This window comes from Megalobrama amblycephala, linkage group LG20, assembly GCF_018812025.1.
Source record: "Megalobrama amblycephala isolate DHTTF-2021 linkage group LG20, ASM1881202v1, whole genome shotgun sequence".
NCBI lineage: Eukaryota > Metazoa > Chordata > Actinopteri > Cypriniformes > Xenocyprididae > Megalobrama > Megalobrama amblycephala.
The window spans coordinates 29329974-29342158 of NC_063063.1; the positions used below are offsets into that span (position 1 = coordinate 29329974).

Consider the following 12185-nt stretch of genomic DNA (forward strand, 5'->3'; position numbering starts at 1 on the left):
AGTCACCATGAAATCAAAATCAAAACTCCAAGTTTCACTTGGAAATAAGCTACAGTAGGGGAAAAAAGACGACGACAACTTCTGTTTCATGCCGACTTTAAATGCATGATGTTTTTGTTATGTATTATCATGTGTAATCTAACTGCATATAATTTCACACCAACAACATAGTAGTAGTCAACATGAAAACACATTTGCAATACATTTTACGTTTGTTTCTTTGGATTGAATCATGAACAAAAGAATTACATGTTCCTATATGAAAGTAATTAGGGTCAATTTTTGACTTCAGAATCCACATAGCTGCATATGTAATATAAGAATAACAGTAAACAGTCAAATAAATACAAATTCTTCTAATTTCATCATGTGCATCAGTGAAGGTTTGAACATACAATATGTGTTTTCTTCCCACTAGATGTCGTGTGCCGGCCTGTCTTTGTTCTGGCTGCCAAACGCTTCATGAGATTTTGCCTTTGAGTTTCATCAAAGTGTTGAAAACCTTATCAAATCTGAACACAATCCCAACCCTGACACACAAATATCTACTACATGCGAGTGAGGGAACAATCCAAACTCTATAACTGCACATTAGACACATTAGAGGAAATGTGGTTTTTATGTGAATTATGTTATGACCACCATGCAAGCAAAGTCAACTTCATCCACATTACATTTATGCTTTTGGCAAATGCTTTTTGCTGCAAATGAAAAAAATGTAATGTGGATAAAGTTACAGGGAATCCACAGCCATTGTATCAGTATGTGCGCTCGCTGGAAATCAAACCCATGACTTGGTGTAGCTCTACCAACTCCATATATCCTAATTTCCATAACATTTCATTCAAAATTATTTTCTACTATTTTAGTACATACTTCTGTACAGACCATAAGTGAGTGCGAATTTTTTTAAGAACTATGCACTGTAAAAAAAAATAAATAAATAAAAAGATTTCTCAAAGTAAATAAAACAAAGATTATTAATAGTACATTTTACAAGAAAATACTATTTCAGTCTTTCTACTTCAAAATTTCATGTTTAATTCAATGTGATACTTGCCATTTGTAATTACTTGAGAAATTTACAAGCAATTTCTGAGCAAAAACTGTTTCTACACAATTTTTTTTAGTGTATGGAATAAAACTGATTCTATGCATAATCCTGGAGCTTTAGTATAGAAACATGGACTACAACCACGACTCCTATAAAGCATTACGAATAACAAAATTGACTTCTGCCACAACGTCTAATGACATGTGCATATGTTTGAATATTTTGCCATAACAAATATATTGTAATTTACATTATAATCAATGACTAATAGTTTTGGATTTTATATTCAATATTCAAATTGCAAGTAAATATCACAATGACTAAGGATATTTTTAAATATATCTCTGATTGTGTTCGTCTGAAAGAAGATACACCATATACACCTAGGATGGTGAGTAAATCATGGGATAATTTTCATTTTTGGGTGAACAAACGATTTAATAAGTGCAATTCACATTTATTCCTCAAGGTGGTAATGTCTGATACAAAATGATGAAGTGACGATTCACTCATAGTTACTGCAGGCAGAAAACAAAAGAATAGGATGTATCATCAGAGAAACTTGAAATGGCTCAGCGATTTACTGCAGAGCAAGTACGCAATCAAATATTAGTATCACTGTCGCTTGATGGTGGATCTGGTGAAGAAGCTGTCAGTGATCAAAATATTGTTGAAAAGATGTTGAAAATGATAATATGTTTGAGATCACGAATATGAGCCAGATGCTGAATGTACTGGAAAATGCGCTCTGATGAGGACAGTGATGACAGAATAAAACATCTGCTCAAACTGAACCCTTCTAAGCTCCAAAAGGTTACAAAATATGCTTGATCTTATTCTTCTGTAATTGTTACTCTGATATCAGGAGAGTTTTATATTATCACGACAGGTAGAGATCCATCTGTGTTAGATATAGATCGCTAAAACTAAAGACCCGAATATGTAATAATAATAATAATAACTGGCAAAACATTAATGCATTTAAGGGTTAATCTTTTTTTTTTTTTCGGTGTATACAAAAAAAAAATTAAGTTTTAAGTTTTCAGTGTGATTTGCTTTGGTTTATGGTTTTGAATTCTTTATTGCAGATCTTTTTGAAATGCCTAGCCAATGTGGATGGTCATTGTTGTGCTCTACAACGCACCAAACCATGATGAAGATCCATTATTAGTCACCTGGATGAGCTCACATGCTCGTCTCTTCTCCACCCTTTTCATCGCCTGCCTCCACTGAGCGAGGGAAATGCTTTTTAACGAAACCTTGAAGAGGTCTTTGGAGTGAGCAGGCGGGGTGTTTCTTCCACGCTGAGCAACTGAAACACTTTATCTAATGGTACTGAGTGGGCGGATCAGAGCCAACCAGAGCAGTTAGCATGCACATGTACCGCACTGGAAATCAGGCCACCGGGGAATATATCATATGGAGCCGCTCCAGCACATCCACTCTCCCATACTGCGAGAACATTTCAGAAGGCGGGAAAACAGAGGGCTGGTGGGGAAGGAATACTCTGTCATCTGACAGCTGAAGCAAAGGGTATGGGGACCGTGGATTAAACTCTACTAACCTTTTAGCTTGATAGTAATGATAAATGTGGCTCTAACTGCTTGAGTTAAATACCTAACCACTGGAGATGAAGTGACAGGTCCACAGATCACATAAACAATGCATCGTTCATCAGGAAGCGCTCTGCGTGGTCATGACGTGAAATAGAAACTGTGAATTATACATCCACTGGGGGCTTCTCTTGAGAGCCAGCCCAGCACACCATGTGACTTTAACAGAGGTAAATCCTCAAAAGAGACACACTCAGACAAAAGCACACTTGAGATAATATATAAAAAAAATCATCTTTCTTTATTTGGTCACTGGGTGTTGCCTCTTGACAGGTTTAACAATGAAGGAGAAACACTATAAATACTACGGTGGCCAAAGGCTGCAGGAATGAGGCCATTTTCCCGGTCTCCAGGGGAGCAATTATTGCTGTGCTCCTAAGAAGTGTTCTCAAACCTTCCTAAAACAAGTCCTTACAATTTATGCTTTCACAAGTTACATTTGAACCACGGCCAATGTTGGTTTTGACACCTCAGCCATGTCCCCCATGATAGTATACAGTATATCTGAGTGATTCTTCGAGTTATACAGTATGAACTGTCCCAGAAATGTTTCTTTTTGTTACAGAACGCTGCATTCAATCTAAAATGGAAACTTTTTACTAATTTGTTTTATATATTTATTTTATCATATATGAAATATGAGCATTTATCTTTTTTGATTTGATTGTTTCCTTTGTCCCAGATGCTTCAGCAGAGGTAATATACTATAATATTTACATAATAAATATTTTATATACTGTATATCATAAAAATATTAATTATTAAAAAAATGATCATCAAAACAAAAAGTATTTTTTTACTTCATTTTTTGTGAATAAATATTTATAGGCATTTTTACATAAGTTACTTAAAATACAACTTGGCACTTGATTCTGATTGGTTGAGCTGCGCTCGAAGCCGTTGTAAAATTCCCAAAAACATACAGCTGACCGCATGACATAAGTATTGCTGCACCATTGAGTGTGTATTTTGCTACATCTGTCTTAGCAACCACTCTTAGCAACGTAAACATATGTTTGTTCTGCGTTGATTTTGTTCATTGAAGCTTACTGCATTATGTAGAAGAGTATTGTGAGAGAGATATCTAGTGACCGAGTGTATTACCTGCATTCAGATTTAGCATTTTCCTTCAGGTCAGTCCTATGATCATAATAAAAAAATCCTTTTGAATATCTGCTGAGATCTTGTCCTTTTAATGTTTAATGGGTTTTCCCGTGCCCTGCTGACACTGACAGCGCTAGTCAAAGCATTTGCCATTTGCGTTCCATGTTCACAAATTTCAATATAAAAGTCTTTGCGACTGAGTGACCCGCTCATAAAAACAATCTTTGTCGCCATCTAATGGCGTAATAAATGTAACTTCTGTTGCTGTTCACAGTCAGGGACTATTTTTTCCAGCGGAAGGAAGCCTTTTACTGATTTTACTTCATGAAAGTTGCATTGATACATATTTTTTGGCTTTAATATTTGTATTGTGTGGTAAACCTCTGGTAAACTTTTTATCCTACATTCTGACTCTTTTTTTCTCACAATTTTATATTTTGCAGTTCTGAGAAAAAAAAAAAGTCAGAATTGTGAGATAAATTTGCAATTGCGAGACAACTAAACGGCAGAATTGCAAGTTTATACATATCTCACAAAAGGCATTATTTCTCAGAAGTTTAAAAAAAAAAAAACTTTCCAGAGTTTACCAAAAAAATATACATGTTGTATTGGCAGCTAACTAAAATAAATAATTTGAAGTTGAAGGACTAAAATAAATGACTAAAACAAACAAACAAACAAAAAAAACAAAACAATTAAAGCTAAATAGAAATATATGTAAAACTAATAAAAACGACAAAGGCACATAAACTAAAATTAAAAAGAAAACTAAATGAATAAAAAATATTGAAAATATGAATATGTACTATAAATGTATATTAATACTACACTGGGTGGAAATGACACTGTAGTAGTAGTAGTAGTAGTGTGTGTGTGTGTGGGTGTGTGGGTGTAAATAAATAAAATAAATAAAATATTGAGAGTGTAAAAAGTGTTTTAAGAAAACTTTTAAAACTTTTATTTTCTAAAAGTCCACAGTGTCAAAAGTGCCAATTGCAGAAACACCCCTATATATGTGTGTGTGTGTGTGTGTTCACATCTGAGTGTGACATGTTTCTAGCAATCTCTCCCATCTCTCTCTGGTGGTCTTGTTTCAAAGAAATTGAGCAGAAAGATTCAGGCCAAGACAAGGGTAAATGTAGCGGGAGCCTTCAGCGCTGTGGAGCTGTCTGTCCTGCTGCGGAGCTGAAATGGCGAGTGATTGCACTTATGAAACTTTCGACCACTTACGTGTGCTTCAGACTACACTGCCATCATCTTGATCCAAAAAGAGGCTCTGTGTCAGAGTCTCTGTCTTTCTCACCATGCTGTCCTCCCACTGTTACCTCATTTACCTGGTTAACCATCCACCTACTTCATACCGTCTCCCTGAAAACAGCTTATTTTGTTGAATTATGTCATCAGCCTCCCCAGACTCCTCCTGTAACAAAGGCCAGATAATAATGCTAAGCACCTCTTTTCAGGGTAAACATTGATTGAAGGTAACTGCCTGAAGAAGAGGCTTTCAACAGTAATTTATGAAGTTAGAGAGTTGAGTTGAGTTGAGTTGAGAAAGAAGTTTGGCAGAAGCACAACAATTTTAGTAAACATGGGTCTGAAGTCAACATGACTTTCTATCATTATCTATCATTATTTACTCACTCTTTACATTCACTCCTTTACTCATGGGTTTCTCAAAAGCACTATAAAAGTGGCTTATACTTTTGATTTGGCATCCTTTAAAACTAACCCTTATTCATTGTAAATAAATGGAAAAAGAACAATGAAATCTTTTCAACTTTTGTGATCCATGAAAAAAAGAAAGTCGCACAGGGTTCAAAATACACAAGGTTGAGAAAATAATGACCTTATGTTCATTTTTGGGTTAACAAATCCATTTAATGCATGTTCACGATCATAATTTGCACAATTCATCCGCCCACATTAGAAAAAAAAAAAAAATGTTTGCTTTTAAATCTAATAACATTCTCTGCCTCTGACATTACTTTAAATGAGCATTTTTTCTCAAAAAATACAATCTGTGTTAATTTCTTTCCCATTTACTGTACCATTGACTACATGTCTAATAACAGGAAATCTAATAACCATCATTTATCTATGCTCATAAGTTACTAAAGCACTGTTTCCTCTGAGCTCTGACCATTTCATCAACTCTTTCTGTGTGTTTTTACATTTCCATCGACACAGAAGCTTAAAAATCCCTCAGATTTTTGATTTTCACACTAATGTGAATAAGGAACACCACATGACAAATAAATCAGCATAAATATTAGTTTATCAGTGCAAGACAAAAGGCAGGAGAATGTTTTGGATCTTACCTTAAATCGACCTCTAGCTCATGCATACTGTAGCCAAATTCAGTGATTTTTGGCACTGAGGTTGCTTTCTAGACATTTAAATTTGAAATCCAGGTAGATTTAGGGGTTTGGCTGAGGTAAAATGCATTGCTGGTATATGAACAGTTGCCAACATATATTGATTTGAAATTGTGTTGGTTGGCTGATGTCTTAATTGGGGGCAAAAGTATTGTAGCATGCTCTGCATTCACATTTTTAATCAATGAAAGTTATTAAAAGCATGGATTTTATGAATAACAAAAAAAGTGACTCATCGGATGTAAATACCAATTGACACTGTGTTATGATAAAAATGTATCATAACACAGGGTCAAAGCTATGAACAAACTCAAAGTTATGAACGTTCTTCTAGTAACATTAATAGAACGTTTGTTCAAAGTTGTCTGCTCTTTATTAATGTTATCGTTCATGGAGCATTTTTCGGAAAGGTTTTAGTTGGATATTACTCTTAACTTTTATTTTATTTTATTTTATTTTATTATGTTACAACTACAGAAAATTCAGAGAACATTCAAAATAATGTTCATAATGTCTGCAAAATTATCAAATGGAATGTTCCCTTAAATGGTTAGTTCTCTCATAAATGAAGTTTCTGTCATTCTATCATTTACTCACACTCATGTTGTTCCAAACCTGCAAGACCTTCATTCATCTCTAGAACACAAATTAAGATATTTTTGATGAAATCAGTGGGGTTATTTTTTTTTTTTAAATCTCCCATAGAAAGCAATGTAATTACCACATTCAAGGTCCAGAAAAGTAGTAAAGACATCGCTAAAATAGTCCACATGACTACAGTGGATCAACTTTAATGTTATGAAGCGACGAGAATACTTTTTGTGTGCAAAAACAAAACAAAAATAATGTCTCAAAAGTAAGAATGACTCAAGTGACAAAAATAACCCCCCAAAAGTGACAGTTTTAACATGCTATAAAAATGATCTGTGGGGTATTTTGAGCTAAAACTTCACATACACACTCTGGGGACATCAGAGACTTATTTTACATCTTGTAAAAGTGGCATTATTGGTCCCCTTTAAGGTTGAACCACTGTAGCCACGTTAACTATTTAACAATGTCTTTACTACTTTTCTGGACCTTGAATGTGTTAATTTCAATGCTTTTTAATGGGAGATAAAAATACAAAAAAAACTCGATTTCATCAAAAACATTTTAATTTGTGGTCCGAAGATGAAGAAAGGAACAACATGACAGAAATGTCACTTTTGGCCATAATAGGGCAGTTGGTACTGTTCAACAAGTGAAGCAAGTTTCTGCAGTGTGTTCTGCACGTCGGCTTTAGTCGGACCTCTGTTGGCCGCTAGACCTTTGACCTTGTCAGTTTGGTGTGTACCAGCCTTAAGAGAAAGACCAAAATAATCTCATATGCATCTTCCAGGTGCCATCCCAATAATGTCTTGCAAATTAGGATAGCAAGTGTGCATGTCCTGATTTTGCCGAGTTAGAGGCATTCCTGGGTCAACATATTTTGTTGATCCTGGAACAACATTTCTGTCCGAAAATGTTGTCCTATCTCTACCCCTAAACCTAACTCTACCCAAAAAAGTCAGAGGGAAATTAATAACACTGATGTAGAAGCACCTAACACTGGTTGTAAGCCAAAACTTGACCCAAACTGTAAACTTGCCCCTCAAATCTGATTGGTTGTTTGGAATGTTGTTCCAGGATCAAAAAAGATGTTGATCTAGGAACAGGGTGCACTCTGTGAAATCAGATTCTGCAACAAGTATGCAATCAAAAGTCAAAACTCAAACGCATCAAATATATATGAACAATTGTCCCATCTGTGTCTGCTTTTACTTCCAAGTCATTTTAAGGGAAACATCTGCTGATATACTTGAAGTAAACATTAAGAGCACCATTATTTCTCTTGAGCTATTAAAAGAGCACTCTATGACCAATATAATTCCTGTGGGTTTGGCTGATGTGAAGTACGATTTGCCCAAATAGGGATTGCTTGAGACACTGCTCAACAGATTGTGCCCTTGAAAATGATTGAAAAACTCTTTTATAGACATTAACCCCCTGAAAGTCATTGTTTAATTCACACCCTGGAATACACAAATAAAAATGCGAAGTTCCACAGTGTATAATTAGTATTCACACACAGTCTGCGGTGAAAGTGTGTCAGACAAATCAATGTTTCTTATTTCAAATGTGGCAAGAATTCTGTTTGAACTCGCTCGAGTCATATGCGAAGGAGCGTGTGACTGTTGCCCCGCAGTGGATTCTTCTAGCACAGCTAAAGTAAACAGAGTTTCTTTCTCTTTCTTACACATTTTGATGTACTAGCATGGATGCCGTGTGATTGATTTCAGCCTTTATCTCTAATGAGATCAAACCATTTCTCAGATGTTCGGTCTTGGTTACGAATCTCATGGTGGCACAAAATAAAAGCATGACAAGTTCCACGTGGAGGTGTTTAAAGCCTCATTAAAGTTCCCATGAGAGCTTTGGCATGATCCATTCAAGGTGGGCCAAAACGCTTCAGTGCGCACTTCTAAATCGCCTGCTCAACTTTTAAACTCTATTTTCCAGAAGCTGCATATTTCTTGACAAGGCAACCAGAGTGACTTTTCACGTTCCATTAGGTCCTGTCAATAAGACCAGGCTAAAATTCATGAAGATGAAAAATGAGATTTCAGAGCGGGTCTGTGAAGCAGAGGAATGGTGGGTTAAAGTAAAAATGACTTTTTGGCCTAGAAACCACACTGTAGATCCTGAAAATGCACACAACAGAATGAGCCCTTCTCAGGAAAGCCCTCAGGAAGCATTTCAATGCTTCCACCTATTAGATGATAAATGAATGACCCTGAGCGAGCTAAAATAAAGCCTGAACTAGTTTGGTTGCCTAAAACATTTATTTTGGAGGCATTTTTCCTTCTCCAACTATATATGTTCATAAATTGCTACAAAACTAATGTCACGTTTGGATTGATTGCTTAGTTTTAAAAAATTAAAAAATAATAATTAATGTAAGCATATACATATACATACACGAACACATACATATATACACATGCAGCATATAAATATATATACATACACACACACATATATACACACGCAGGGCTTGACATTAACACACATGGATTTCAGCAGTGGCGTGTAACACAGTCACTCCTACTAGCCACTTCGGCAGGCTGAAATAATGAACTAAGTGCAATGTAGTGTTGTCAAAAATATCGATTTTTCTATGCATATCGACACTGAAATATCTGAAACATTTCCGATACTCATTTTGTGCACAATAGATACATGATACCAGCTGCGTTTTCTCTCTCTCTCTCTCTAATCTCTCCGACAGTGAGTTGACACACAAACCGCCTCAGATTTTGTGCTCACACCCAAATTGTGCGCACATAAAGCCACCTCTCAGTACTAAATCGATTTCTTTTTCCCATGCTTATTGCGCTTAAACAGTTAAATACACACAAAATAATGTCAAAATGCCAGACTTGGTGAGTATTCATGTAAACACAGTCAGTTATGTTTTAAGTGAACATAAACAGTTGAGAAAGAAAATGCTTGTGTAACGGTATAATGGATCCGCACGTCAGGTCTTAAAGTGACAGCAGCCTAATTTACCTGCTGCCAAATGATGAGATAATATTAAAAATATCTATGGCAGTTTTTCCCTATGGTATAAATTTCAAAATTGTGGCCAGTGAAAATGCTGAGTGGCTAGTAACTTTGGAAACCACAAGCCAAAAAGTTATATATGCCACAGTACTGCTATATAAAACAGCATTTATTTGAAATAAAAATCTTTTATAACATTATAAATGTATTTACTCTCACTTTGGATTGATTTAATGCATCCTTGCTCAATAAAAGTAGTATCTACTAACTTTTGAATAGTAATGTACATATTAAATATACAGCTCATAAAAAAATGAAAATTCATGATAGATCCTTTACTGTTGATTTATTTTATTTACGCTCATATATTAAATCCCATTGTTTCCACTAAGCTCTGACATTTTTATTAACTCATTCTGTGTGTTTTTACCTTTCCATCAACATAGAGGCTAAAATATCCCTCAGAGACAGCACACAGATGTATTCCATAAACCATATAACTGCACTTATTGATTTCCACGCTGATGTGAATCAAAAAGGACAAACATATGACAAATAAATCAGCATAAAATATTGGTTTATCGGTATATGACATCCAGCAGGAGTAGTGTTATGGATCAATACCTATTTCTTTCCTCAGAACAGATATGGGAACCTTCAAAAGGTGGAGTTTAATGGCCCTGAGGGATGAAACTGAGCTATTACGCCTTTTTACTTTGTACTGAAAATATTTCTTATTTCCTTTGGTTAGATGTAAACACTGCAGAGAACAGATTATTAACGGTGGACCTAGAACGCATGGCTAGCGGCAGATTCTGTGCTGGGTAGATGAAGAATGCCCGAATAACCAGGAAATTATTTGCTTCAGATATTGATTTGCTATGTTTTCATTATGCCACAATTGTATGTTCGCATTTCCAATCTTGCACCTTCAACAATAATTTTCCAAACATACCCTCTTTTCAATGCATTTTTCATTGGTCTTGCATTATGAAAAAAAAAATAATTAGTAAAAAAATAAAAAAAAAACTTAAATAATTTTAAATGACATGCAAATGAAAAGGTACATTTGTGGAACATCATTTGACTAATATCTGTTTCCCTCCAATTACGTGTGTGCCTGCAAATGTATTTATATTTACTTTAATCTCTTAAGCCTGTAACATACTCTAAATACGTGTAGTACACAGATGTTTCTAGTCACCCAAGATCGATTTTGTGCATCATTTCAAAATATGACTGAAGGTCATAAAACATAAGTGAATATATCATTCTAACTGTTGCCACAAGAGTTGCTAAAGAGCACATTTTTCTCTTCTACATTGGTACATTTACATTTATGCATTTGCCAGATGAATTTATTTTAACTTACATTGAATTGAGAATTGGTGTTGCTAGCACCATGTTATACTGTTTGAGCTACTGGAATGTACAATATACTACAGCTAATCAAATAAATTTTCAGATGAAAAATCTGCAATTTGGCTCTTTCAAATAAATTTTAAGGTGAAAAATCTGCCAAAAATCTCTTTCAGTTGAATTTTCAGGTGAAAAATGTGCCAAATGTCTCTTTCAGATAAAGTTTCAGGTAAAAAATCCACCAACTGTCTCTTTCAGGTACATTTCAGGTGAAAAATCTGCCAATTATCTCTTTCAGTTGAATTTTATGGTGAAAAATTTACCAATTGTCTCTTTTGGTTGAATTTTCAGGTGAAAATGTGCCAGTTGTCTCTTTCAGGTAAATTGTCCAGTGAAGAATTTGGCAATTCTCTTTTAGTTGAAAAAAAAAACAACAACAACAACAAAAAAAAAAAAAACTGCCAACTGTCTCTTTCAGGTGAATTTTCAGGTGAAACATTGCCAATTGTCTCTTTCAGCAGAAAAACAATTTTAGTTTTCATGTTTATAGCTGAATAATAATACCAGAATATACAGTTCTGCTTCTGGATATCTACTTTGACTTGCAACTAAGTACCTTAAAAAAAAATCTCAGAATATCTTTGCAACTGTTAATCCCACTAACCTTTAAAATTTGAGATTAATTTTTCAAAAATGTTAATGTCAACCTAGATTGGAACTTAGATTGTAGCATCCAGTTTTGTGTGCAATGTGCATGAGAAAGTCAGTTAAAGAGCTGTGGGCGTGACATGTGAGGCCAAGACTGTAGTTGCAGGCTTATTAAAATCGAGAAAGTTGAGGAAAACACCATAGTATGACAGACATCAGCACTATGAGAGAAAAAAGCAGTCCTACAACACTTTTTTTAAAAGCAAAAGGCAAATGCTGCACGCACCGCATCAATTTATCACGAGAACAGCCCTAATAAAATACGCCGTTACCTGAGGGAAAAGCTCTTAAACTGGTGCTGACCTGTGTGGATGTGTTTGCAGATGTCGAGAACTTCCTTTTCCCTGCGGTAAGGAAGTGTGACTGCGAGGACACAAATTGGACTTC

At 35.1% G+C, this 12185-nt stretch overlaps 1 protein-coding gene across 2 annotated transcripts in view; it reads right to left on the reverse strand.

The window, feature by feature from the left end:
* tcerg1l (transcription elongation regulator 1 like) overlaps positions 1–12185 on the reverse strand; it is a 107846-nt gene that overhangs the window by 81416 nt on the left and 14245 nt on the right. The gene's annotated exons all lie outside the window — the stretch shown is intronic.